The sequence below is a fragment of the Bubalus kerabau genome, chromosome 4 (genome assembly GCF_029407905.1).
Source record: "Bubalus kerabau isolate K-KA32 ecotype Philippines breed swamp buffalo chromosome 4, PCC_UOA_SB_1v2, whole genome shotgun sequence".
Classification (NCBI taxonomy): Eukaryota; Metazoa; Chordata; class Mammalia; order Artiodactyla; family Bovidae; genus Bubalus; species Bubalus kerabau.
In genome coordinates this window covers 118890032-118915905 of record NC_073627.1, presented here as the reverse complement: position 1 = coordinate 118915905, position 25874 = coordinate 118890032, and the positions used below count along the sequence as shown (strand labels likewise).

At 39.9% G+C, this 25874-nt stretch overlaps 1 protein-coding gene across 2 annotated transcripts in view; it reads right to left on the bottom strand.

Moving 5' to 3' along the window:
- Positions 1-25874, bottom strand: part of PCSK5 (proprotein convertase subtilisin/kexin type 5) — a 521444-nt gene that overhangs the window by 132320 nt on the left and 363250 nt on the right. The window lies entirely within an intron of this gene.

The window sequence follows — 25874 nt, the reverse complement described above, 5'->3', positions numbered from 1 at the left end:
CGTTGTGAAAGTGAAAGTGTAGTTGCTCAGTCATGTCCAATTCTCTGTGACCGCATGGACTATAGCCCACCAGCCTCCTCTGTCCATGGGATTCTCCAGGCAAGAATACTGGAGTCGGTTGACATTCCTTTCTCCAGGGGATTATCCTGACCCAGGGATCAAACCCCAGTCTCCCACTTTGCAGGCAGATTCTTTACCATCTGAGCCACTGGGGAAGCCCTCTGTAACCTTTAGATACAGATAAATATCTGTATAATTACCCTAAGACAACACCAAGAGAGTGATGTTGCTTCTGTTGACATCATTATCAGCATTTTTAAAGCACCTACTTGCATCCGGAATTCTCAGCACTAGATGTGACCCCTGTGTTCTTAGAGCTTATGAAACCGAAAGTCCAAACTATAATGATCAGAAGCCCAGAGAACACATGTCACAGAATGGGGCAGGGCCTGAATTAGATTCTGGAGGAAGCCTGACCTTCATATTCTCCCAGTTTCATGAAGAATTTAGTGAGCTTGCCTATTTCGTTTAGTTTATGTTTCCAATTTCTCTCTCTCTCTTTATTCTTTCTCAGGCCTTTATCAAGTGTAGTAGAAAAGTTTTTGTATATATATATAAATTGGGGGCTTCCCCAATGGCTCAGCAGTAAAGAATCGGCCTGTCATGCAGGAGACATAGGTTTGATCCCTGGGTTGGGAAGATCCCCTAGAGGAGGAAATGGCAACCCACTTCAGTATTCTTGCCTGAAAAATCCCATGGACAGAGGAGCCTGGCAAACTACAGTACAAAGGGTTGCAAAGAGTTGGCTATAACTGAGCACCATATGTGAATGGTATATGTATATGTATATGTATAATGTAATACATGTGTATAATGTAATACATATTTTACAAACTTATGAATTTTTGCCTAGCTAAAAATTTTGACATTTTGGTTCCACTTGTTTGTCTGAGTATGAATAGAATGCTAGAATTCTAATTTATATTCACTCAAAACTTTGATATAGTTCTATTTATTCTAGCATCTAGTATTACTGCTAAAAGTCTAGAAAGCTTATTAGCTTAGTGATTAAAAAAAATTTTTTTTTGAATGAGGTCTGAAACTTGTAATCCAATTCTGAGAATATAAAGAAATACCATGTGTTTAAAAAAAAAAAAAACAGGAATTGAAGATGTGATACAGTATTATTAACTAAAGTACAGATTTTTTTCAAATTTTACAAAATCTTATGCTGGTGTCCATTATTTGTTTTCATACCTTATTCAAGATTCGGCATTGCATTTAATTGCATCTAGCAGCTTCAGCTGCATGCAACAAATTCTGATAAATTCTCTTCATTTTACTCTGTTGCCAATGTTTTCTAATTTTTCTTGTTATGGCTTCTTAGATACACCTATCATTTAAAAGTAGACATTTAATTTCCAAATACCTGATGTTTTTAAAGTGTCTTTGATATTAATCTCTCATTTTGATATTAATTTCTCATTTTGAAATGCTTCTCTTCAATCACACTCTGTCTTTTTCAGTCTTTTAACTTTATTGAGGCTTTCAATGGCTAAGTTGAAGTTCTCACTTGGTAAATGTCACATTGCACTTGAAAATATGTAGGTTATTTTCAGATATCTTTTGATATTGACGTCTAACATAATCCCACAGTAAGACAACAGGCTCTGTATTTTAAATACCTTTAGACCGCGAAATTTTTGCCTCTTGTTTTATGTTTCTGGATATGTTCCAGTGTCTCCTGGTTTATATTCTATGGGAAGTTGAATAGAATTTGTACCCTGATATTGTGTAAAAATTGTATAAGTCTTAATTATGTTGAATTGGTACATAGTGCTTTTCAGGTCTACTGTATCCTACTTTTCTATCTATTCTATTATTTTTTGAGAGTTTGATATTAAAACTCCAACTAAAAATCTTAATTTACCTACTTAAAAATAATTGCAATGTATAGTAAGACTATATGTAATTTTGTTCTGTATTTGTGAAGTCTCCTGTAAATGTGTTATCATACTTCATAATTTAAAAAAATAAAAAGAAGGTAAAATGATGTTTGCAAGAAAAAGGAAAGGAGTTTAGTGAGCTTGAACTTTCCCAAATGATATATCTATTAGTCGTCTTCCTTTCTGACATAGATATCAAATGGAAAATTGCCGACCCTAAGAAGTCCTCTGTGGTCTGAAATGTCTGGCCACTTCCTCACACTGTATTCTGTGGGAACAGCATGGGTGGGTCTTTACTTTACAGGTCTGGATCATGGCGTTTTACTCCCTCAGAGCTGGGAAGGAAATAAGGCCCAACATAGTAGTGAGATAGTAGCAAACTAACATGTATTTTTTTTTTTTTTTTGGTGGGGTTAAGATCTTTCTAGAGAGTCGTCCCTAAAGAAATAATAGGTTTCAAGCAGTGAGAATGTGGAAAGTCTATTTTTCAGCTTCTGTTTTTTATGTAACCCTTAAGACCTGTGTATCTTGAGATGATGGGATTCCCTGGTAGCTCAGCTGGTAAAGAATCTGCCTGCAATGCAGGAAACTCCAGTTTGATTTCTGGGTCAGGAAGGTCCCCTGGAGGAGGGCATGGCAACCCACTGCAGTATTCTTGCCTGGAGAATTCCCACGGACAGAGGAGCCTGGCGGGCCCTAGTCCATGAGGTCACAGAGAGTCGGACACGACTGAGTGACTAAGCGCAGCATATTTTGAGATGATACCTTTGCTAAACCAACTTCTGGTGGCATGTCTTGTGCTGGCTCAGCTGCTTCAAACATAGTGTGTGACATGCAGGCAAAGGTTGCATCTACTCGAGTTATCCAGCCAATGACTTGAAGTTTGTTTGTTTGTTTGATGATTTTATTTACTTATGGCTGTGCAGGCCCTTCCTTGCTGTGTGGGCTTTTCTCTAGTTGTGGCAAGCAGGGACTACTCTCCACTTGTGTGTAGTCTTCTCACTGTGGTCATTTATCTTGTTCCAGAGCGTGGACTCTAGTGCCCATGGACTTCAGTAGTTGCAGCTCCCAGGCTCTAGAGCACGGGCTCAGTGGTTGTGATGAGCAGGCTTAGCTGCTCTGTGCCATGTGGGATCTTCCCAGACCATGGATGGAAGTCGCATCCCCTGCATTGGCAGGTGGGGATTCTTTACCACTGAGCCACTAGGAAAGGCCTCAGGCATATTTTAGATTCTAGTTTCCCATACTCATATCTGGTGAGAGAAGTGAGGATCAAGATGCCTGGGAGCTAGGAGTTCTCAACCACAGTTCTGGCTCCATCAAAAGCTCTGGGGCCTCGCGAGCGCCTGCTACTTCCTCAGTTTTGTCTGACTCTTTGAGACCCCATGGACTGGAGCCCAGGAGGCTCCTCTGTCCATGGGATTTCCCAGGCAAGACAACTGGAGTGGATTGCCATTTCCTTCTCCGACTTGAAGTTTTGAAGCTAACAACATTTAATCCTCACCCTCCTTCCCTCCAAGCAGGAGTGAATCCATGAGACACATCAGCCCTTACTGGTCCTGCCTGTACAGTTGTGCCAGTGTTTTCGTTCATTAATTAAAACAAAGTTTATTGAGCAAAATATTATATGCCAGTAACAGTGCTAAGTACAGAGATGCAATGGTGAGGAAAGATAAATGCACTTCCTGCTTTCAGAGAGCAACTGGGTTCTGGAATGGTAGACAGCTGTCAGTCAAATAATCACAAAGGCAAGTGTGAAATTGTGACTGCAGCCGTGCTGAGGGAGGAGGTAATTGGACATGGAGGAGGGGAGTGGGAGACACATCTGGAAAGATTCCACATGAGGGGAAGATTGGCCAGCATGAGGAGCTGAAAGGAGGCCAGAGTGAAAGGTGGGGAGACAGGGAGACATTGAGACAGGGAGAGAGAGAGAGAAGAAATTGGGGTGGGGGGCAGAACTTTCGGGATCTTGAAAGACCCCTAATATACCTAAAAATCAGAAAGTTTCAGCAAGATTTGAATATTTTAAATGTCACTGAGGTTTCTTTATAAAGCAACAACTGGAGAGGATGTGGGAGGATAGTTGGCAGATTGCTTTTGGCAAATGATCTTGGTAGCTAACCTCATGTGGTAGTGGTAGAAATGGAGGGAAGAGGACAGACTCAGGAGGTAGTCAGGAGGTAAGTTAACTAGCTTTAGAGATGGGTCAGATGTAGGCAAGAGGTATCAAGGATGTATCCAAAGTTTCTGACTCAGGCAAAAATAACAACCAACACATATTGTGTCTAATATATATAAGCACAAGTGCTTTAACCATTTTAAGTGTTTCAATCCTCACAATAACTAATAACATCTCTAGGGGGAGAGAGATGATGATTGTCCTCTTTTTATAAATGGGGAGACAGAGACACAAGAGATTAAGTGGGTTTTTACTAAGATCTCATACGTAGTAAGTAACAGAGCCAAGGTGTGAATCCAGGCATCTTTCCTTCATATTCTGTGATTGTAATTATGATATTAAACTATCTGTATCCTGAAAAGGATGTATTGGAACTTATTTAGAGATGGATTGTTGTTCAGTTGCTTAGTCATGTCTGATTCTTTGTGACCTCATGGACTGCAGCACACCAGGCTTCTCTATCCTCCACTATCTCCCGGAGTTTGCTCAGATTCATGCCATAGAGTTGGTGATGCTGTCTAACCATCTCATCCTCTGTTGCCTCCTTCTCCTGGTCTCAGTCTTTCCCAGCATCAGGGTCTTTTCCAGTGAGTCAAGTCTTCACATCAGGTGGCCAAATTATTGGAGCTTCAGCATCAGTTCTTCCAGTGACTATTCAAGGTTTATTTCCTTTAGGATTGAGTGGTTTGACCTCTTGGCAGTCCAAGGGACTCTCAAGAGTCTTCTCTGGCACCACAGTTCAAAGGCATCAATTCTTCGGCACTCAGTCTGCTTTATGGTCTGACTCTCACATCTGTACATGACTACTGGAAAAACCATAGCTTTGACTTATGAACATTTGTCAGCAAAGTGATGTCTCTGCTTTTTAATATGCTGTCTAGGTTTGACATAGTTTTCCTTCCAAGGAGCAAGTGTCTTTTTAATTTCATGGCTGCCGTCACTGTGATATTTTTGGTGCCCAAGAAAATAAAGTCTGTCATTGCTTCCACTTTTTCCCCTTCTATTTGCCATGAAGTGATGGGACCCGATGCCATGATCTTATTTTTTTAATGTTGAGTTTCAAGATTTTTCACTCTCTTCTTTCACCCTTATCAAGAGGCTCTTTGGTTCCTTTTCACTTTCTGCCATTAGCGTGGTATCATCTGCATATATGAAGTTGTTGATATTTCTTCTGGCAGTCTTGATTCCAGCTGGCGATTCATCCAGCTTGGCATTTCTCATGATGTACTCTGCATGTAAGTTAAATAAGCAGGGTGACAATATGCAGCCTTGATACACTCCTTTCCCAATTTTGAACCAGTCCATTGTTCCATGTCCAGTTCTAACTGTTGCCTCTTGACCTGCATACAGGTTTCTCAGAAGACAGGTAAGGTGGTCTGGTATTACCATCTCTTTAAGAATTTTCCACAGCTTGTTGTGATCCACACAGTCAAAGGCTTTAGCGTAGTCAATGAAGCAGAAGTAAATGTTTTTCTGGAATTCCTTTTCTTTTTCTGTGATCCCACAGATGTTGGCAACTTGATGTCTGGTTCTTCTGCCTCTTCGGAACCCAGCTTGCAAATCTGGAAGTTCTCTGTTTCTGTACTGCTAAAAGTCTAGCTTGAAAGATTTTGAGCATTACCTTGCTAGCATGTGAAATGAGCACAATTGTATGGTAGTTTGAACATTCTTTGGCATTTCCCTTCCTTGGGATTGGAATGAAAACTGACCTTTTCCAGTTCCATGGCCATTGCTGAGTTCTCCATATTTGCTGGCATATTGAGTGCAGGATGTTAACAGCATCATCTTTAGGATTTGAAATAGTTCAGCTGGAATTCCATCACCTCCACTAGCTTTGTTTGTAGTGATGCTTCCTATGGCCCACTTGACTTCACAGTCTAGGATGTCTGGCTATAGGTGAGTGACCACATCATGTATCCGAGTCATTAAGATCTTTTTCATATAGTTCTTCTGTGTATTCTTGCCATCTCTTCTTAGTCTCTTCTGCTTCTATTAGGCCCTTACTGTTTGTCCTTTATTGTGCCCATCCTTGTATGAAATGTTGCCTTCATCTCTCTAATTTTCTTGAAGAGATCTCTAGTCTTTTCCATTCTTTTGTTTTCCTCTATTTCTTTGCAGTGTTCATTGAGGAAGGCCTTCTTATCTCTCCTTGCTGTTCTCTGGAGCTCTGCATTCACTTAGGTATATCTTTTCCTTTGTCCCTTGCCTTTCACTTCTCTTTTCTCAGCTGTGTGTAAAGCCTCCTCAGACAACCACTTTGCCTTCTTGCATTTCTTCTGCTTTGGGATGGTTTTGGTCACTGCCTCCTGTACAATGATCTGAACCTCTGTCCTAATTCTTCAAGCACTCTGTCTTCCCAATTTAATCCCTTGAATCTATTCATCACCTCCACTGTTTAATCATAAGAGATTTGATTTATATCATACCCAAAAGGCCTAGTGGTTTCCCTTCCTTTCTTCAATTTAAGCCTGAATTTTGCAGTAAGGAGCTGATGATCTGAGCCACAGTCAGCTCCAGGTCCTGTTTTTGCTGACTGTGTAGAGCTTCTCCATCTTTGTCTGCAAAAAACATAACCAGTCTGATTCTGGTATTGAGCATCTGGTGATGTCCACATGTAGAGTCATCTCTTGTGTTGTTGTAAAAGGGTGTTTGCCTTGGTTAGTGTGTTCTCTGGACAAAACTCTGTTAGTCTTTGCTCTGCTTCATTTGTACTCCAAGGCCAAACTTGCCTGTTACTCAGGGTATCTCTTGACTCCTACTTTTGTATCCCAATCCCCTATGATGAAAAGGACTTTTTTTTTGGTGTTAGTTCTAGAAGGTGTTGTAGGTCAATTTCAGCTTCTTCAGCATCAGTGGTTGGGGTATAAACTTGGATTATTGTGATGTTGAATGATTTGCCTTGGAAACGAGCTGAGATCATTCTGTCATATTTGAGATTGTACCCCAAGTACTGCACTTTGGAGTCTTTTGTTGACTATGAGGGCTACTCCATGTCTTCTAAGGGATTCTTGCCCACAGTAGTAGACATAATGGTCATCTGAATTAAATTTGCCCATTCCTGTCCATTTTCATTCACTTATTCCTAAGATGTCAGTGTTCAGTCTTGCCATCTCCTGCTTGACCACATCCAATTTACCCTGATTCATGGACCTAACATTCCAGATTCCTATGTAATATTGTTCTTTATAGCATCAGACTTTACTTTCACCACCAGATGCAGCCACAACTGAGCATTGTTTATACTTTGGCCCAGCCACTTCATTCTTTCTGGAGTTATTAGTTATTGCCCTCTGCTCTTCCCCAGTAGCATATTGGACACCTTCTGACCTGTGAGGGCTCATCTTCCAATGTCATATCTTTTTGCCTTTTCATATTGTTCATGGGGCTCTCCAGACAAGACTATTGGAGTGAGTTGGCATTTTCCTCCTCCAATGGACCATGTTGTGTCAGAACTCTTCACTATGACCCATCTGTCTTGGGTGCCCTTGTATGGCATGGCTCATAGCTTAGCGATGCTTGGGGATTTAATAGTATCATATATAAGGTTCAACCTAGTAACTACTCAAATATGCATAAGTGGGTGGAGGTGGTAGAAGATATGCCATCTGAATAGGAGGACTTTGGAAGGCTGGGATGTGGAAAGAAGAGGAACAGATAGGGGTAGCTGTTGGAGAAAGAGCACTGGACTAGGAACAGAAGACCTGGCTAATTACATGTCTTTGAGAGAGCAATCAGCCACTCGAATCTTCTGATTCCTCACCTTGAAATGGGGACAACTGCACTGAGTTGCCAAGTAATGAACACAGAAGGCCCTAGTGCTGTGCCTGACAGAAGGCCCTATTTCTGTGCCTGACCTAAAGTAGGTTATCAGTAAGCCGGTGATAATTTTGAACCTGTAGTAAGGGAATTAGAGAAGGATAAGTCTTTCACTTGCCTGTTTGCCAAAAATGTAACTGATCATGGAACTCATTTAAGAGGACAGATGTGGAAAATGGTCACAAGGACAGAGTCCTTTATCTCCGTGAGTACAAATGCTATCAAGGCAGAGCTTACTGGTGAACTGACTGGATTGCTAAAGTAGCTATGGACAGACTTTGTTGCTGCATCAACTGCTGAGACCCAGTGTTGGGAGCCTGTAAACAAATTTCCAATTCACAGCTTAAATAGCTGAGTCTTTCAGGCTCCCTGATCAGACTGGGGATCAGAACCCTCTAGCTGCCATCTAGTTGTCTGTTTAACCTAAACTGCTGTTAACTTGCCTCATTTCTGATGATTAATGGTGAGTCAAGGACCAGCTGCCTAATTCCTCGGTGTGCATCCTTTAACACTATGAAGTTTGTAGAAGTGACTCTCAATAAATCAAGGGCACACTTCTCACACTCTGGAAAGAAGTGTCCATCTGTGGCAGTGCATTTTAAGCTTTGTGTTTATAGATTATCTGAGGATTTTGCAAAAATATATATTCTTGTTGCATGGTTTTATTCTAATTGTATTAGTTTTTCTTTTTTTTTAATGAAAAGTATTCTATTTTTGAGGTATAATTGACATTGAACATTAGTTTCAAGTATATGACATAATGATTTCATATTTCTATATACTGAAAAGTAATCTAAGATCTGTTTTCTTAGCAACTTTCAAATATGCAATACAGTATTATTAACTATAGTCACCACACTGTACATGACATTGCCATAACATATATCTTATAACTGAAAATTTGTACCTTTTGACCCTGTTAACCTGTTTCACAACTCCGCCCCCAACCCCCGTCCCTGGCCAACTTCTGGCAATCACTGATCTGTTCTCTGTATATAATCTGTGTGTATATATACACACACACACACATATATATATTATATATATATATAACGATTCTACATATAAATGAGATGATACAGTTTTGTCTTCCTTTGTCTGACTTATTTCACTTAGTGCCCTCAAGGTCCATTCATGTTATTGGCAAATGGCAAGATTTTCTTCTTTTTTATGGGTGAATAATACCTCATAGTTTTTATCCTTTCATCCCTCAGTGGGTACTTAAGTTGTTTCCATATGTTGACTACTGTAAATAATGCTGCAATTAACACGGGGCTCCACATATTTCTTTGAGGTAGTGATTTCATTTCCTTCAATTATATGCCCAGAAGTGGAATTGCTGGATCATATGATGGAAAGTGAAACTGTTAGTCATTCAGTTGTGTCTGACTCTGTGACCCCATGGACAGGATCCTATGATAATTCTATTTTTAATTTCTTAAGACAGCTCTATACTGTTATTCAGTGTCAGACTTTATTTTTCTGGGCTCCAAAATCACTGCAGATGGTGACTGCAGCCATGAAATTAAAAGACGCTTACTCCTTGGAAGGAAAGTTATGACCAACCTAGATAGCATATTCAAAAGCAGAGACATTACTTTGCCAACAAAGGTTCGTCTAGTCAAGGCTATGGTTTTTCCTGTGGTCATGTATGGGTGTGAGAGTTGGACTGTGAAGAAGGCTGAGCACCGAAGAATTGATGCTTTTGAACTGTGGTGTTGGAGAAGACTCTTGAGAGTGCCTTGGACTGCAAGGAGATCCAACCGGTCCATTCTGAAGGAGATCAGCCCTGGGATTTCTTTGAAAGGAATGATGCTAAAGCTGAAACTCCAGTATTTTGGCCACCTCATGCAAAGAGTTGACTCATTGGAAAAGACTCTGATGCTGGGAGGGATTGGGGGCAGGAGGAGAAGGGGACGCCAGAGGATGAGATGGCTGGATGGCATCACTGACTCAATGGACATGAGTCTGAGTGAACTCCGGGAGTTGGTGATGGACAGGGAGGCCTGGCGTGCTGTGATTCATGGGGTCTCAAAGAGTCGGACACGACTGAGCAACTGATCTGATCTGATCTGATACTCTTATTCATAACGGCTGCATTCATTTACATTGTCTCCAACAGTGTACTAGGGTTCCCCATTGTCTGTATTCTCACCAACATTCATAATTTCTTGTCTTTTTGATAAAAATTGCCATTCTAACAGGGGTGAGGTGATATCTCATTGTGGTTTTGACTTTCATATCCCTGATAGTGATGTTGAGCACCTTTTGTTGTGCTTGTTGACTGTCTGTATGTCTTCTTTGGGAAAATGTTTTTTCAGATCTTCTGCTCATTTTTAATCAGATTGTGTGTTTTTTTTTGCTGTACAGTTGTGTGAGTTCTTTATATATTTTGGACATTAACTTATCAGATATATGATTTTGCAGAAGGTTCCTTTTTAATTTTGTTGATGGTTTTCTTAGCCATACAGATCTATTTAGTTTGATGTAATTCTGCTTGTTTTTGCTACCTGACTAAAAAATTATCACCAAGACATGACAAGGAGCTTACCACCTATGCTCTCTTCTGGTAGTTTTATGGTTTCATATCTTATGTTCAAATCTTCTATACATTTTAAGTGAGGTTTGTGTATGGTATTAGATAGTGGTCCAGTTTCATTCTTTTGTGCAGCCCAGTTTACTCAAACCATCACTTGAAAAGACTGTCGTATATCCTTGGCTTCTTTGTTATAGTTGACCATATATGAATGGGTGTAGTTCTAAGCTCTCTGTTCTGTTCCCTGATCTGTGTGTCTGGTTTTATGCCGATACCACCATAATGTTTTGATTATTATAGTTTTGTGATATAATTTGAAATGAGAGAATGATATGCATCTAGCTTTGTTGCTATTTCTCAAGATTCCTTTGACTAGTTGGGGTCTTTCATGGCTCCTACAAATTTTAGGATTGTTTGTTCTGTTTCTGTGAAAATTGCTATTGTAACTTTGGGGATTGCATTGAATTTGTAGATTGCTTTGGTTAGTATGGACATTTAAAAAATAATTAGTTTTTTCATGATACTGAATATCTTTCCATTTACTAGTCTTCTTCAATTTCTTTTCCATGAGTTTTCAGTGTACAGGTCTCCCATATCCTTGGTTAAATTTATTACTAAGTATTTTATTCTTTTTGATGCAGTTGTAAACGGGATTATTTTCTCAGTTTTTCTTTCTGATTGTTCCTTATTAGAGAGATGGAACAAATTTTTGTATATTGATTTTGTATCTTGCAACTTTACTAAATTTGCTTGTTAATTTTTTGATAGAGTCTGTAGAGTTTTCTGTATACACCATCTGCAAATAGTGACAGTTTTACTTCTTCCTTTCCAATTTGAATGCTTTTACTCCTTTTTCTTGTCTGATTCTCTGGCTAGAATTTCCAGTGCTATGTGGCAAGAGTGGGCATCCCAATCTTAGAGGAAATTCTTTCAGCTTTCATCATTGTGTATGATATTAAAGGCTACCCACTCCAATATTCTGGCCTAGAGTATTCCTTGGACTGTATAGTCCATGGGGTCGCAAAGAGTTGGACACGACTGAGCAACTTTCACTTTGTTGATGTAGTGACTTAAATTGATAGCTTTGTGGATGTTGACACATCTTTGCATTCCTGGAATAAATCTTTCTTGATCATGGTGCATTATGCTTTCAAAGTATTATTGAATTCAGTTTGCTAATATTTTATTGAGGACCTTTGCATTTATTTTATTAGGAATATTAGCCTATAATTTTCTTTTCTTGTGATATCCTTGTCTGGTTTTGGTATCAGGGTGATGCTGGTCTCATAAAATTAATTTGGAAGTGTTCCCTCTTTTTCTATTTTTTTGGAAGTGTTTGAGAAGTATTGTATTAATTTTTCTTTTAATGTTTGTTAGAATTCACCAGTGAAGTCATATGGGCCTGGAGTTTTCTTTGTAGGAAGGTTTTTGATTACTGACTCAATCTCTTAAATAGTAATTGATCTCATATTTTCTGTTTCTTCATGATTTGGTAATGCTAGGTTGTGTGTTTCCAGAAACTTATCCATTTCTTCTAGGTTGTCCAACTTGTTGGCATGTAATTGTTTACAATTGTCTCTTATTGTTCTCTGTATGTCTGTGATATCAGTTGTAAGACCTTTAATTTCTGATGTTGAGTCCTCCCTTTTCCTTGGTGAGTCTAAAAGTCAATTTTTTCTTTAAAAAAAAGCTCTTATTGATCCTTTTCACTGTACTTTTAATTTCTATTTCATTTATTTCTGCTTGGATCTTTGTTGTCTTTCTTCTATTAACTTTGGGCTTTGTTTGTTCTTCTTAGTGCTTTGAGGTGTAAAGTTAGGTCGTCTGAGATTTTTCTGTTTCTTGATGAAGGCATTTATCATTATGAACAACTTTCCAAGAACTGCTTTTATGGCATCCCATAAGTTTGGTATGTTGTGTTTCCATTTTCATTTGTCTCAAGGTATGTTTAAAATTTTCTCTCTTGCTTTCTTTTTTGACCCATTGATTATCAGCAGCATGTTGTTCAATCTCTATATATTTGTAAATTTTCCAGTTTTCTTCTTATAATTGGTTTCTAGTTTTATACCATTATGATTGAAAATGATACTTGATATGATTTCAGTCTTAACTATTTAAGACTAATTTTGTGGCCTACCACATGATTTGTCCTGGGGAATGTTCCATGTATGCTTGAGAAGAATGTGTATTCTGGGTTTTGTTTTGTTTTTGATGAAATGTTCTGTGTATCCGTTAAGTCCATCTGGCCTAATGTGGTGTTTAATACCAGTGTTTCCTTATTGTTTTCCTGTCTTGATGACCTATACATTGATATAAGTGAGGTATTAAAGTCCCATACTATTATTGTGTTACTGTCTATTTTCTGTCTTTAGATCTTTAATATTTGCTCTGTATATTTAGGTGTTCCTGTGTTGGGTGCATAAATATTTAAAATGATATATCCTCTTGTTGGATTAATCCCTTTATTATTATGCAGTGCTCATCTTTGTCTCTTATTATATTCTGTTTTACAGTCTATTTAATCTTGTGAATTCCCTCATAGTCCAGTGGTGAGGGCTTGGGTTTCATTACTGGACCTAGGTTCAATTCTGGTCAGGGAACTAAGATCCTGAATACCATGTTGCATGGCCAAAAAAAAAAAAAAGTCTGTTTATTCTCAAGTATAGCTACCCTGGCTTTCTTTGCTTTCCATTTGCATAGAATATCTTTTTCAATTCCTTCACTTTCAGTCTTTGTGCACTTTTACAACTGAGGGGAGTCTCATATAGGCAGCGTATAGATGGGTCTCAGTTTTTAAATCCATTCAGTCATTCTGTCTTTTGATAGAATTTAGTCCACATACATTTAAAGTAATTATTGATAGGTATGTACTTTTGCAATTCTGTTAGTTGCTTTTTGGCTCTTTTGTAGTTTCTCTGTTTCTTCTTTTGCTCTCTTTGTAATTTGATGATTTTCAATAGTGGTATGGTTGCCTTCCTTTTTTTATATTTTAAATCTTTTGTGTCCTGCTATAGATTTTTGCTTTCATGATGGCTTCCATGAAACTTACCTATAATAAGTTATACTTATGAAAGTGAAAAAGTGAAAGTCATGCAGTCATGTCCGATTCTTTGCAATCCCATGGACTATAACCTGCCTAGCTCCTCTGTTTATGGAATTCTCCAGGCAAGGGAGTACTGGAGTGGGTTGCCATTCCTTTTCCAGGGGATCTTCCTGACCCTGGGATCCAACCCGGGTCTCCTGCATTGCAGGCAGATTCTTTACCAACTGAGCCACCAGGGAAGCCTGAAGTTATACTTATAACTGTCTATTTTAAATTGATAATAACTTACATTTTAATGTATTCTAAAGTTTTATATTTTTACTCCCTTCCAACGATTTGTTTTGATGTCACAATTTACATCTTTTTATCCTATGTATCCCTTTACTATTTTAGTTATAGTTTTTTTTTTTTACTTTTGTCTTTTAGCTTTCTTACTAACTTTATAAGTGATTAATTCACCATCTTTACAACAGTTGATTATTCTAAATATTACTGTATATTTATCTTTACCAGTGAGGTTAGGTTTTCCTGTTACTAACTAGTACACTTTCTTTTCAGCCTAAAGAAGTCTTTTTAACACTTCTTATAAGGCCAGTTTAGAGGTGATCAACTTCTTTATGTTGTCTGGAAAACTCTCCTTCAATTCTGAATGACAGCTTTTCTGGATAGAGTAATTTTGATTGGAAGTTTTTTCCTTTCAGGACTTTGGTTAGTACATGCCAGTCCCTTCTAGTCCACAAAGTTTCTGCTAAGAAGCTGATGATGATCTTATAGGGATTCCTTTATATAACAAGCTGTTTTTCTCTTGCTGCTTTTATCTCCTTGTCTTTAATTTTTGATACTTTATTTTTCATGTATCTTGGTGTAGGTGTCTTTTTGGATTCATCTGGATTGGAACTCTCTGGACTTCCTGGATCTGAATGTCTCTTTCCCAAGGTTACAGGAGTTTTCAGTCATTATTTCTGCAAATACATCTTCTGCTGTTTTTTCTCTTTCTCTTCTCCTTCTGGGGCCCCTATAATGTGAATAGCTATCAGCTTGATGGTGTCTCATGGGTCTTTTAAGCTATCTTCACTTTTTTTTGCACTCTTTCTTTTTTTGATTCTTTGTTTGGATGAATCCCACTGCCCTGTCTTTGAGCTCACTGGCCTTTTCTCCTGCTCTGTCTTGTCTGCTGTTGTACCCCCTCTTTTGTATTTTTCAGTTAAGTTGTATTCTTCAGCTCCATGACTTGTGTTTGGTAGTCTTATGCTTTCTTTCTTTGTTGAAGTTCTCACTGTGTGCATCCATTCTCCTCCAAGTTTAGTGAGCATATTTATGACCATTATTTTGAACTCTTTATCAGGTCAATCATTTACCTTCGTCTCATTAAGGACTTTTTCTGAGGTTTATTCCTTGTTCTTTCATTTGGAACATTTTCCTCTGTTTTTTCATTTTCCTTGACTCTTTGTGTTAGTTTCTATGCATAAGATTAAACAGCCACTTTTCTCAGTTTTGAAGGAGTAACTTTGTGTAGGGGATGAACCTTGTCATTCAACCCTGTCTTAGATCTTGGTTGTTTCTCAAATCTTCATGATTTTATTTTAGTGGGTCAGTAGTTGAACTGTGCTAAAAACTTTCAATGTCCCAAAGGGGAAGATCTCAGTCAGCACCTAGATTCAGGTTGACTGGAAGCTGGATCCGCAAGCAGCAGCTTTTAAGGTATACAAACACATAGAGTTCTGTGAGATCACAAGTATAAATCCTGCTGGCTGCCAGAGCCAGGTGATCTAGAAGTGTCCCCTGCAAGGTAGTCACAAAAATCAGGGTGCTAGACAAGTGTACAAGATCCTTTCTGGGAGATACCAGCCACCTGAAGTGAGATGGAAGGGGAATACAACATGTCATCCACTGGCTTCTGTCCCAGGAGTGCTTCTTTCACAAAGAGACTGGGGGTACATTTCAGTCTTCTCTCTGCACAGGTTCCCTTGAGATGTTGGTCAGCCACAAACTGTTGGTTACAATTCCATAGAACCCAGGAATGCAGGCTTTGCTGGCCACCAGAGCTAGGTAATCAAGAAGTATTCCTTGGGTTGCAGCCATAAAAACTGGGGAACCAGACATAAAAGCTCCCCTTGGGGAGATACTGGTGCTTTGTAGCACGAAGAGGGAAAGTGAAAAGATAGCACCCACTTTTCATCTCTTCAGAAGATTAGAGTAGGCCCTTACATATGACCAACCTAGATAGCATATTCAAAAGCAGAGACATTACTTTGCCAACAAAGGTTCGTCTAGTCAAGGCTATGGTTTTCCCTGTGGTCATGTATGGATGTGAGAGTTGGACTGTGAAGAAGGCTGAGTGCCAAACAATTGATGCTTTTGAACTGTGGTGTTGGAGAAGACTCTTGACAGTCCCTTGGACTGCAAGGAGATCCAACCAGTCCATTGTGAAGGAGATCAGCCCTGGGATTTCTTTGGAAGGAATGATGCTGAAGCTGAAACTCCAGTACTTTGGCCACCTCATGCGAAGAGTAGACTCATTGGAAAAGACTCTGATGCTGGGAGGGATTGGGGGCAGGAGGAGAAGGGGACGACAGAGGATGAGATGGCTGGATGGCATCACTGATTCAATTGACGTGAGTCTGAGTGAACTTTGGGAGTTGGTGATGGACAGGGAGGCCTGGCGTGCTGCAATTCATGGGGTCGCAAAGAGTTGGACACGACTGAGCAACTGATCTGATCTTACATGTGTATTTAATTAGAAGCCTGCTTTTCAGGTCACAGTTATGAAAATAAGCTAATATGCATTAGTTTCCATTGCTGCTGTAACAAGTAACCATTACCTTTGTGGCTCCACAAAACATTTATCTTCTCACCATTCTGTAGGTTAGTCTGGTTTCAGTGTGGCTCAGCTGCTTCTCTGCTCCTAGTTTTACAAGGTTGGAATTAATGTGTCATAGGCTACATTCTTTCTGGTGGCTTTGGGAATGAATCTGCTTCAAGTTTATTCAGGTTGATGACAGAAGTTCAGAACTGAGGTCTCCATTTACTTAACAACCTGGAAGTTGGGGATAGTTCTCAGTTTCTAGAGACTGCATGCATTTCTTGGCTCATGGCCCCCTTCCTGCTTCTTCAAAGCCAGTTACTGTGGGACAAATCCTTCTCTTGTCTTGAATCTCTCTCTGTGATCCCCTCTTCTGCCTCATGCCTTCTCTGCCTCCTTCTACTGCATCCCTCTGATGTATACCTTGGGCCCATATGGATAATCCAGGAATCATCTCCATATTTTAAAGTCAGTTGATAGTATTCCATCTGTAAAATCTCTTCACAGCAATGAATGGATGGTAATTTTGGGGGGACACTTTATAACTCTGCCACCACACTACCTACCAGCTGTACACTTTTAGTGAAAAGATCCTAAAACATTAGCTTTAGTGAGTTTGGATAAAGGTTTTGTGTGTGGTGTTTTAGGGCTAGTGATAGAATCTCTATCATGGGGATTTTCCCTTACATTGAATACATGGGCTTAAAAGGTTCATAGGTATGATGCTGTAGATGGGTGGACACATCTTAGTGGAAACTGGGGTGGACGCATAAAGGGCTACACTCAAATTATATGGAATCAAGATTAGAATTTAGTTGTACTGATGTCTGGGCCAGGGCTATTTCTTCCCTGTCATTTATTCAGTTATTTACTTAATTATTCATTTATTAACTTATCTACTGATCAAAGAGTTATCAAGTGTCTATGAAACACATTTTGCTAGAGTCGTGAGATGTAAGCTTCCCTCATGGCTCAGGTGGTAAAGAATCTGCCTACAGTGTGGGACACCCAGGTTCGATCCCTTGGTAGGAAATATCCTCTGGAGAAGGAAATGGCACCTCACGCCAATATTCTTGCCTGGAGAATTCCATGGACAGAGAAGCCTGGCAGGCTACAGTCCATGGAGTCACAAAGAGTTGGACATGACTGAGCAACTAGGACTAACACATGAGATGTAAGACATTTACAGACTTTGTCCCCATGGAACAGACTTTGTACTGAGAATACATACATCAAATATTCCTACAACTAAATATATATTAATAGTATAATTGATATGAAAGTAGAGGCTTCCATGAAACCTTATAGTAAAGAGATCTAATCTTGTCTGTAAGGATCAGGAAATGAAATGTCATTTAAACTGAGATCCAGATAAGATTTAGCTGGGTGTAGATAATTAGGGATGGAATAGTATTAGAGTAGGGGGAATGTCATGTGGGAAAGTTATAGGGTCAAGGCAGAGTAGAGGAGTCAGGGAAAGTTAATGTTGCTGCAAAATATGAAGGGAGGGAGAGAATGGCATGAGATGAGGTTAGAGACATGGAGTGGTCGGATTGACCGTAGCCTGATTACCATGGAAAGGAATTTCAGCTTTATCTTAGGTGAAATGGGAAGCCACAGAGGGGTTTAAACAGTTGAATCTCATGTGAGCTTTGAATTTAGAGAAATAGCATCTGGCCTAATCTACTCTGTGTAGAGATTAGGGGAAGAAGATGAAGACATTGGAACGTGGACATAAGGGGTGCGTTCAGTAGGGAGATGGGAAGCAGCATGACCCAAGGTTATGTTGACAAGGATGGTGGCAGGTGAAGGACAGAAAATGGATCCAAGATATGTTTTGGAGGTAGAACTGTCTTGACTTGCTGACGGATCAGATATGGGACTGCTCAAGGGAAGATGATCAAGATGATTCAGTTCATTTCAGTTCTGTTCAATCACTCAGTCATGTCTGACACTTTGCGACCCCACGGACTGCAGCATGCCAGGCCTCCCTGTCCATCACCAGCTCCTGGAGTTTACTCAACTCATGTCCATTGAGTCAGTGATGCCATCCAACCATCTTATCCTCTACTGTCCCCTTCTCCCACTTTCAATCTTTCCCAGCATCAGGGTCTTTTCCAGTGAGTCAGTTCCTCGCATCAGGTGGCCAAAGTATTGGAGTTTCAGCTTCAGCATCAGTCCTTCCAATGAATATTCAGGACTAATTTCCTTTAGGATGGACTAGCTGGATCTCCTTGCAGTCCAAGAGACTGTCAAGAGTCTTCTCCAACACTACAGTTCAAAAACATCAATTCTTCAGTGCTCAGCTTTCTTTATAGTCCAACTCTCACGTCCATACACAACTACTGGAAAAACCATAGCTTTGACTAGACGGACCTATGTTGGCAAAGTAATGTTTCGGCTATTTAATGTGCTATCTAGGTTGGTCATAACTTTTCTTCCAAGGAGCAAGTGTCTTTTAATTTCGTGGCTGCAATCACCATCTGCAGTGATTTTGGAGCCCCCAAAAATAAAGTCCGCCACTGTTTCCACCATTTTCCGCATCTATTTGCCATGAAGTGATGGGACCAGATGCCATGATCTTCGTTTTCTGAATGTTGAGTTTTAAGCCAACATTTTCACTCTCCTCTTTCACTTTCATCAAGAGGCTCTTTAGTTCTTCAACTTCTGTCATAAGTGTGGTGTCATCTGCATATCTGAGGTTATTGATATTTCTCCTGGCAGTCTTGATTCCAGTTAGTGCTTCATCCAGTCCAGCGTTTCTCATGGTGTACTCTGCATCTAAGTTAAATAAGCAGGGTGGCTATACAGCCTTGATGTACTCATTTTCCAATTTGGAACAAGTCTGTTTTTCCATGTCTGGTTCTAACTGTTGCTTCCTGACCTGCATATAGATTTCTCAGGAGGCAGGTCAGGTGGTCTGGTATTCCCATCTCTTGAAGAATTTTCCGCAGTTTGTTGTGATCCACACAGTCAAAGGCTTTGGCATAGTCAGTAAAGCAGAAGATGTTTTTCTTGAACTCTCTTGCTTTTTCGATGATCCACCGGATGTTGGCAATTTGGTCTCTGGTTCCTCTGCCTTTTCTAAATCCAACTTGAACATCTGGAATTTCATGGTTCACGTACTGTTGAAGCCTGGCTTGGAGAATTTTGAGCATTACTTTGCTAGCATGTGAGATGAGTGCAATTGTGCAGTAGTTTGAACATTCTTTGGCATTGCCTTTCTTTGGGATTGCAATGAAAACTGACCTTTTCCAGTCCTGTGGCCACTGCTGAATTTTCCAAATTTGCTGGCATATGGAGTGCAGCACTTTCACAGCATCATCTTTTAGGATTTGAAATAGCTCAACTGGGATTCCATCACCTCCACTAGCTTTGTTCTTAGTGATGCTTCCTAAGGCCCACTTGACTTCACATTCCAGGATGTCAGGCTCTAGGTGAGTGATCACACCATCGTGATTATCTGGGTTGTGAAGATCTTTTTTGTGTAGTTCTTCTGTGTATTCTTTCCACCTCTTCTTAATATCTTCTGCTTCTGTTAGGTCCATACCATTTCTGTCCTTTACTCTGCCCATCTTTGCATGAAAAGTTCCCTTTGGATCTCTAATTTTCTTGAAGAGATCGCTAGTCTTTCCCATTCTATTGTTTTCACTATTTCTTTGCATTGATCACTGAGGAAGGCTTTCTTATCTCTCCTTGTTTCTAATGATACAAGTCAGTTAAAGATTACAATTCTGCACATAATAAAACTTACATTTTCTTGATAGTTTAGATTTTATTATGTTGCAACAGTTATGGATTTGTGTCAAGAAAATCCTGTTGAATCTCACCTGGAAAGAGTTTTTTTAAATGGATTTGTCAAAGGAGCTCATGGAATTTGTATTTTGTGATGGTTTTCAGCACTGCAATGTTTCTGTGTTCCCTGTATCTCTGTTCTGTTTCTTCTTCATTTCATTGAGGCTGCTGCTGCTGCTAAGTCGCTTCAGTCGTGTCTGACTCTGTGCGACCCCATAGACGGCATTTCACCAGGCTCCCCCGTCCCTGGGATTCTCCAGGCAAGAACACTGGAGTGGGTTGCCATTTCCTTCTCCAATGCATGAAAGTGAAAAGTGAAAGTGAAGTCGCTCAGTCGTGTCCGGCTCTTAGCGACTCCATGGACTGCAGCCTACCAGGCTCCTCCATCCATGGGATTTTCCAGGCAAGAGTACTGGAGTGGGGTGCCATTGCCTTCTCTGTCATTGAGGCTAGAGAATGCAAATGATGACTTCCAAGACAAGGAGAAATTAGCATGAAAGGGACATCATGTGCTCATTTCTTATTAGTCACTGCCTCCTTTCCTTTAGGTCCTATCTGATTTCCTTTGCCCACATGGCCCATTGGTCACTACTAATTCTCATAGTGATATTGAAATACACTCCTAGCTTGATCCCACAAAACACTATGTGGCCGTGCTCAGTAGTCCTGGGTAGAGATTGCTCTAGTCACAAGAGACAGCATGGACCTTGGACCAGACATTGTCAGGTGACCTATATAATCCTGATGTAAGCTTCATGATCACAGCCTGAAGCTTGTTTCAACAGACAACTTCCTTGGCTCTTGTATTTTTCTTGGAGACTTTGATATCAGATCGTCTGGATTTAAATTAATCCCAGATCTTCTATTTAACCACTGGGGTACTTAAAGCATTTACCTCATCTGCATTCTCATTTGTAGAGAGAATAAAATCAGGCTATTGGCAATATTGAATGAGATAGCTCATATGAAGAATTGAGCACAGTGCTTAGTACATAGGAAGCATTCCATATATGGGAGTTACTCTTTCTGTTGTTATGAAGGGTAGTTCCTCACATGTTATTAATTCTTTCCTTTTAGTCTTCTCTGGTAATGACAGTTTAGAGGACAAAGGGTTTTCTTTTAGAAGGAAAAGAGGATTCTGAGCCAGTCCTTGTCCCCTAGTCTTGCAAACAGGCTTTGCCAGATTTCTTGCTCTAGTCATGGACATCCCAGTGAAGAGAAGCTATGGGCTGCCTCCTCTCATGTGAGCTAATCTGATAGTTGAGCTCTGCTTAGTACCTTGTCCTTTGATTTAGTTGGCTCAATGCAGCCATCAATCCCTTGGGTACTGAAGCAAATACAGCCTTCTCAGCATTCTGCCTGAATGAATGCTTCCTGCATTTGTTGGCAGGAGGCCACAAGTTGACTTCATGGGGTCCTTAAGTAAGTCAGTTAGCCTCTCTGAAAAGAAAGGCTGATGATTCAAAAAATAAAGAGGTTGAAGAGGGCAGTAGCCCATCCTAGGCCCTTTGTGAGTTGAACTCTGGGGTCTTCCCATTCCCTTCCTTTACTTGCTCACCTTGCCCACTCTCTGCCTCTCAGTCCACAAGCCCTTTGATGGTTTTGTCCCTTTGTACCAGTTCTCTCTCTCAAGAATCCTTCTCTGACATCCTCACCTTCTTTGACTTACAAATTTCTGCTTATCTTTCAAGACTCCTATCTAATGTAACTTCTCATGGAAGTCTTCTTATTCATTCATTCCACAAATATTTACTAAGCAAGACACTGTGTTAGACACTGTCCAAGGCACTGTGTTAGACATCTTGTCCACTGTGGACAAGATGGAAAAACCTCAGCTCCTGTGCTTCTCAGCTCCTCCAATAAACAAGCCAATGAATTGTAGAATGTCATGTTTGTGGTGCTAGACCAAAAAGGTGGGCAGGTGTGGGGTGAATGAAGGAGCTGCTTCTGAGAAAGCTGTTTTTGAACTAAGATCTGTAGGATAAGAAGATATCAGCCATATGAAGAGCAGGGTTCTGGATGCACAAATACGCTAGTTTTGTTTGGAGAACAAAAAGAAGGTTGGTATGATTAGAATATGAACAAGGGAGCATGAGAAGATATCAGAAAGGTCTCGGGTAAGGAGTTCAGATTTTATTCTGAGTGAATAGAGAGGCGAAATCAGATTTTGTGTTTATAACAGCACTCTGCCATCTGCGTGGAGCATGGATGGGGGGAGAAGCAGAGAGCCTGATTAGGAGGCTCTGCAGTAGTTTAGGGTAGAGAGGATGGTGTTTTGATACAGAATTACAGCTACGGAGTGGGGAGAAGTCACTTAGAGATATGTCATGGAGGTCAGTGGGATCTTGCCAATGGATTGGGTTTGAGGGTAGCAAAAAGAGAAATCTTAGGGTTTAGGTTTGAGCAACTGGTGGATGGATAGATTTTTAGATGTGTTTTAATACCATATGCTGAGATGGGAGACAATCTATGATAATGTTTAGGGGATTAGCAAGTCTAAAGTCTATTTTGGACATGTTAATTTTGAGATGCCTGTTAGCCATCTGAAGGGAAATGGCAGGTAGCTATTTGGATCTACAGGTGGGAATCTTGAGGGAAGACATCAGAATTATGTATAAATATATCCTCCCCCTACATGAGGAGTGAATTTGTCCCTCCTCTGCAGGGTTAAATTAGAAACCCAACAGATCCTAGGTTCTCCTGTCTCTGCGAGTACCACATCATATCAAACATTAAAATTCACCTTTATCCCACATTAATTATGTGATTCCTTAAGTGTTGAGCTGCAGTTGACTAGTTTGATATGTTGCATTTTGTAGATATTTAATTAAAATATCATTTGATTTTGCACATTTTAAAGGCAAATCTGTTTTGAATGTTTCATGTTATTTTTGGATGCCCTTGGAAAGCTTATCATGTGAGCCATGGTACATTTAACCCTTAATTAGTAGAGTGAGTGTGCTTGCTCTTTTCGACTCCCAGCAATATTGTGATGTTTTTTAAAAGGCTTTTCAGTAGCTTCATATTATAACCATGTATTTTGGTTTGTTTACCACTAGACCATAAGCTTGAAGAGGGCACGAAGGACCTCAGTGCTTGGTATATAGACAGAAACTCAAAGATTGTTTACGGAAGCAATTCACTTGGATTAATAAAGAGAAAAAACCAAGTCCAGGGATATAGTATGCTTTCTATCCACACTTGGGAAAAGGCTCTTACCCCTGTCTTGCAATGTATGTAATATGGACTTGTTTTCTCCTTGGCACTCATAAAAGGGAGGCAGTGTTGTATAGAAAGTTGATGTTCTGGGCTTGATTTTAATCCATACCCTTGATAGTTGTGAATCTTGCAACAGAAAGTTAGTTTCTGTAGGTCGCTCTGATTTTTGTGGGGGCAAAATTAAATAAAGCCATTGTAGTAAAACTCTGCTGGCTTAAAAACACTGTGTTCTTGTAGTATATTCTTTTCTAAAAAGTGTCTTACAATTCAGACCTCAGGGAATGTTTCTGTAAATTTCTAGAAGTGGAGATGCAAAATATCTTTTGTTGCCTGACATCTGACCTGGAAAAAGCCAAGAATTGCAACAATTATTGTGGTGAGGGACTCAACAATGGCCCTTTAGAGAAGAAATCTTGCAAGAAAATCCTTCAGCAATAAGACAGTTAAACATCTTTTTAAGTCTCTTATAGGAAGAAGGTAGGAAGGAATAGCTAGAGTTCCCAGGTCCCAAACTTGCCATAGGAGACTCAGTGATGCTGTACAGCTGTATCCTTCTTGCCCAAGAATTGACTTTGGGCCAGATCTTTTCCTCTCATGATGAAGAGGAGACATGATTTTATGGTTTATAGCCCCAATGCTATTGCCAAATTGCTCCAATAAGCCATAGTGAAATTAAGTCCATCTTGGCTATGCCTTGCTAAATTTGTCAGTGGCTCCAAAATATTCTGCCAAGAATTTCAGATTTTATCAAAAATAACTTTGGAAATGGACATCAACCAGGGAAGAGAAATGGTTTATACTTTGTCATTGACACATACTGAGTTTGGAGCCCAGGCCCAGCTTGGGACAGGTGAGGTCGAACTTCAGCTAGCCTTTGTGTTCCCCTCCAATTTTGTATTAGAAAATTCCTCCAGTTTTCTCTAATTGTCAAATTGCTGTCTGTCACTGCCCCTTGTGTGAAGCTGAATGATCATATGAAAGCAGTTAAGAATGCATGACCACTTACATTTTAGCTGCATGATATTTTTTCTACATGAGGGGGATATTAAATACTTACATACTCAGATGTGCCTATAGTGTTGATCACTTGATGGAGAAATTTTAACTTAGCAGTTACTACAACAGTTACTTTCCCTTCTCTGTGAAGCACTCATTTTGCAAATTCCTCAAAATGAAGAGTAGATTGCTGTGTGAAAATGAGGAGTCTGATAGAAGAGATGAATAGCATGATGATGGAGGTCTAATACTGGCTGAAAGGTGAGAGAGTGCTGATCAGTCCAGGGATGGATATTAATGAATAGCAAGGTCTTCCATGAGTATGGAAATTGAAAAGAATGGGCACACTATCCATCTTATGGAAAATGTAAAAATGTTGATTCTTCTTGACTGATCTATCACATCTTGAATAACTGTTCTTTGTAGCAATGGGGTAATTAGTTAAAACCATTAGAACAATTGACTTGCTTCCCTGAACAACTCTTCGGCAGCAGATTTGCTGGTGATGCTCCTCCTGCTTTAGTTCCATCTGCTTAGTTAAGCCTCAGCCATCCTCCAAGATCCAATACAAGTCTAAACTGCTCTAAAAAACACCTGACTAATCCAATTCAAAGGGATTTCTACCTGTCTGAACTTAACTTACTCATCTGAGACTTAGAAGTCACTCCTTAGGATTAATGGTCTTACTGTTGAATTTTATGTTTATTATTCTGAGTCTGGTTTTGCAATCCCAGTCAATTTATTTCAAGTCCATATGCCTCAGCTTTCTCATTTATAAACAGAGGATACTACATGTACTTCTGTTCTAGAATTTTTGTGAGACTTAAAAAGAGTATATTTATTGGGTTGGCCAAAAAGCTCTTTCAGGTTTTTCTGTACCATCTTAGGGGAAACTTGAATGAACTTTTTGACCGACCCAATATATCTACACACACACACATACACTGTATTCCCATATTGTACAGCACATAGTAAATGGTCAATAAACTTAGTTTCTCCCCATCTCCGTAATGGGACTTCATGGCAACAGAAGCTCTTATACCTTTTTGTATCCCCAAATCTTTAAACCTAATCAGAGCTCAATATGTGTGTCACTTCTGTTGATTTCTCATTTCTTTTTTTGCAAAAGGCAGGGCATTGAACCTTCAGGGCTAGTGACCATCACAAGCAGGGTTCTCAAAGGTCTATGATCCATGGTTGTTTATTTGCTAACTATGCAGTTCTACCCTGTAGCATGTACTAGAGACTAGTTTTAGAGTCATCTTCTAGGCATCCAGGGATACGACCCCAGGGACGTGATACAGCCAGGGACAACGATGCACAGGATATCAGCCAACTGAATAAGGCCATCTTCTATAACGTCTTTCACACTCCCCACCTCTTTGTGCCCAGCACCATGGTCCCCACCCTTTCATACGCCCACAGACAGGTGTGCAGTATCCATGCCCTGGGGAAGCCAGGGCAAGAGCAGGTCCAGATGGCTTTCACTGGACATTGCGTCTGTACAATGCAGTAGCAACTGCACCAAGCTTCTGGAGATT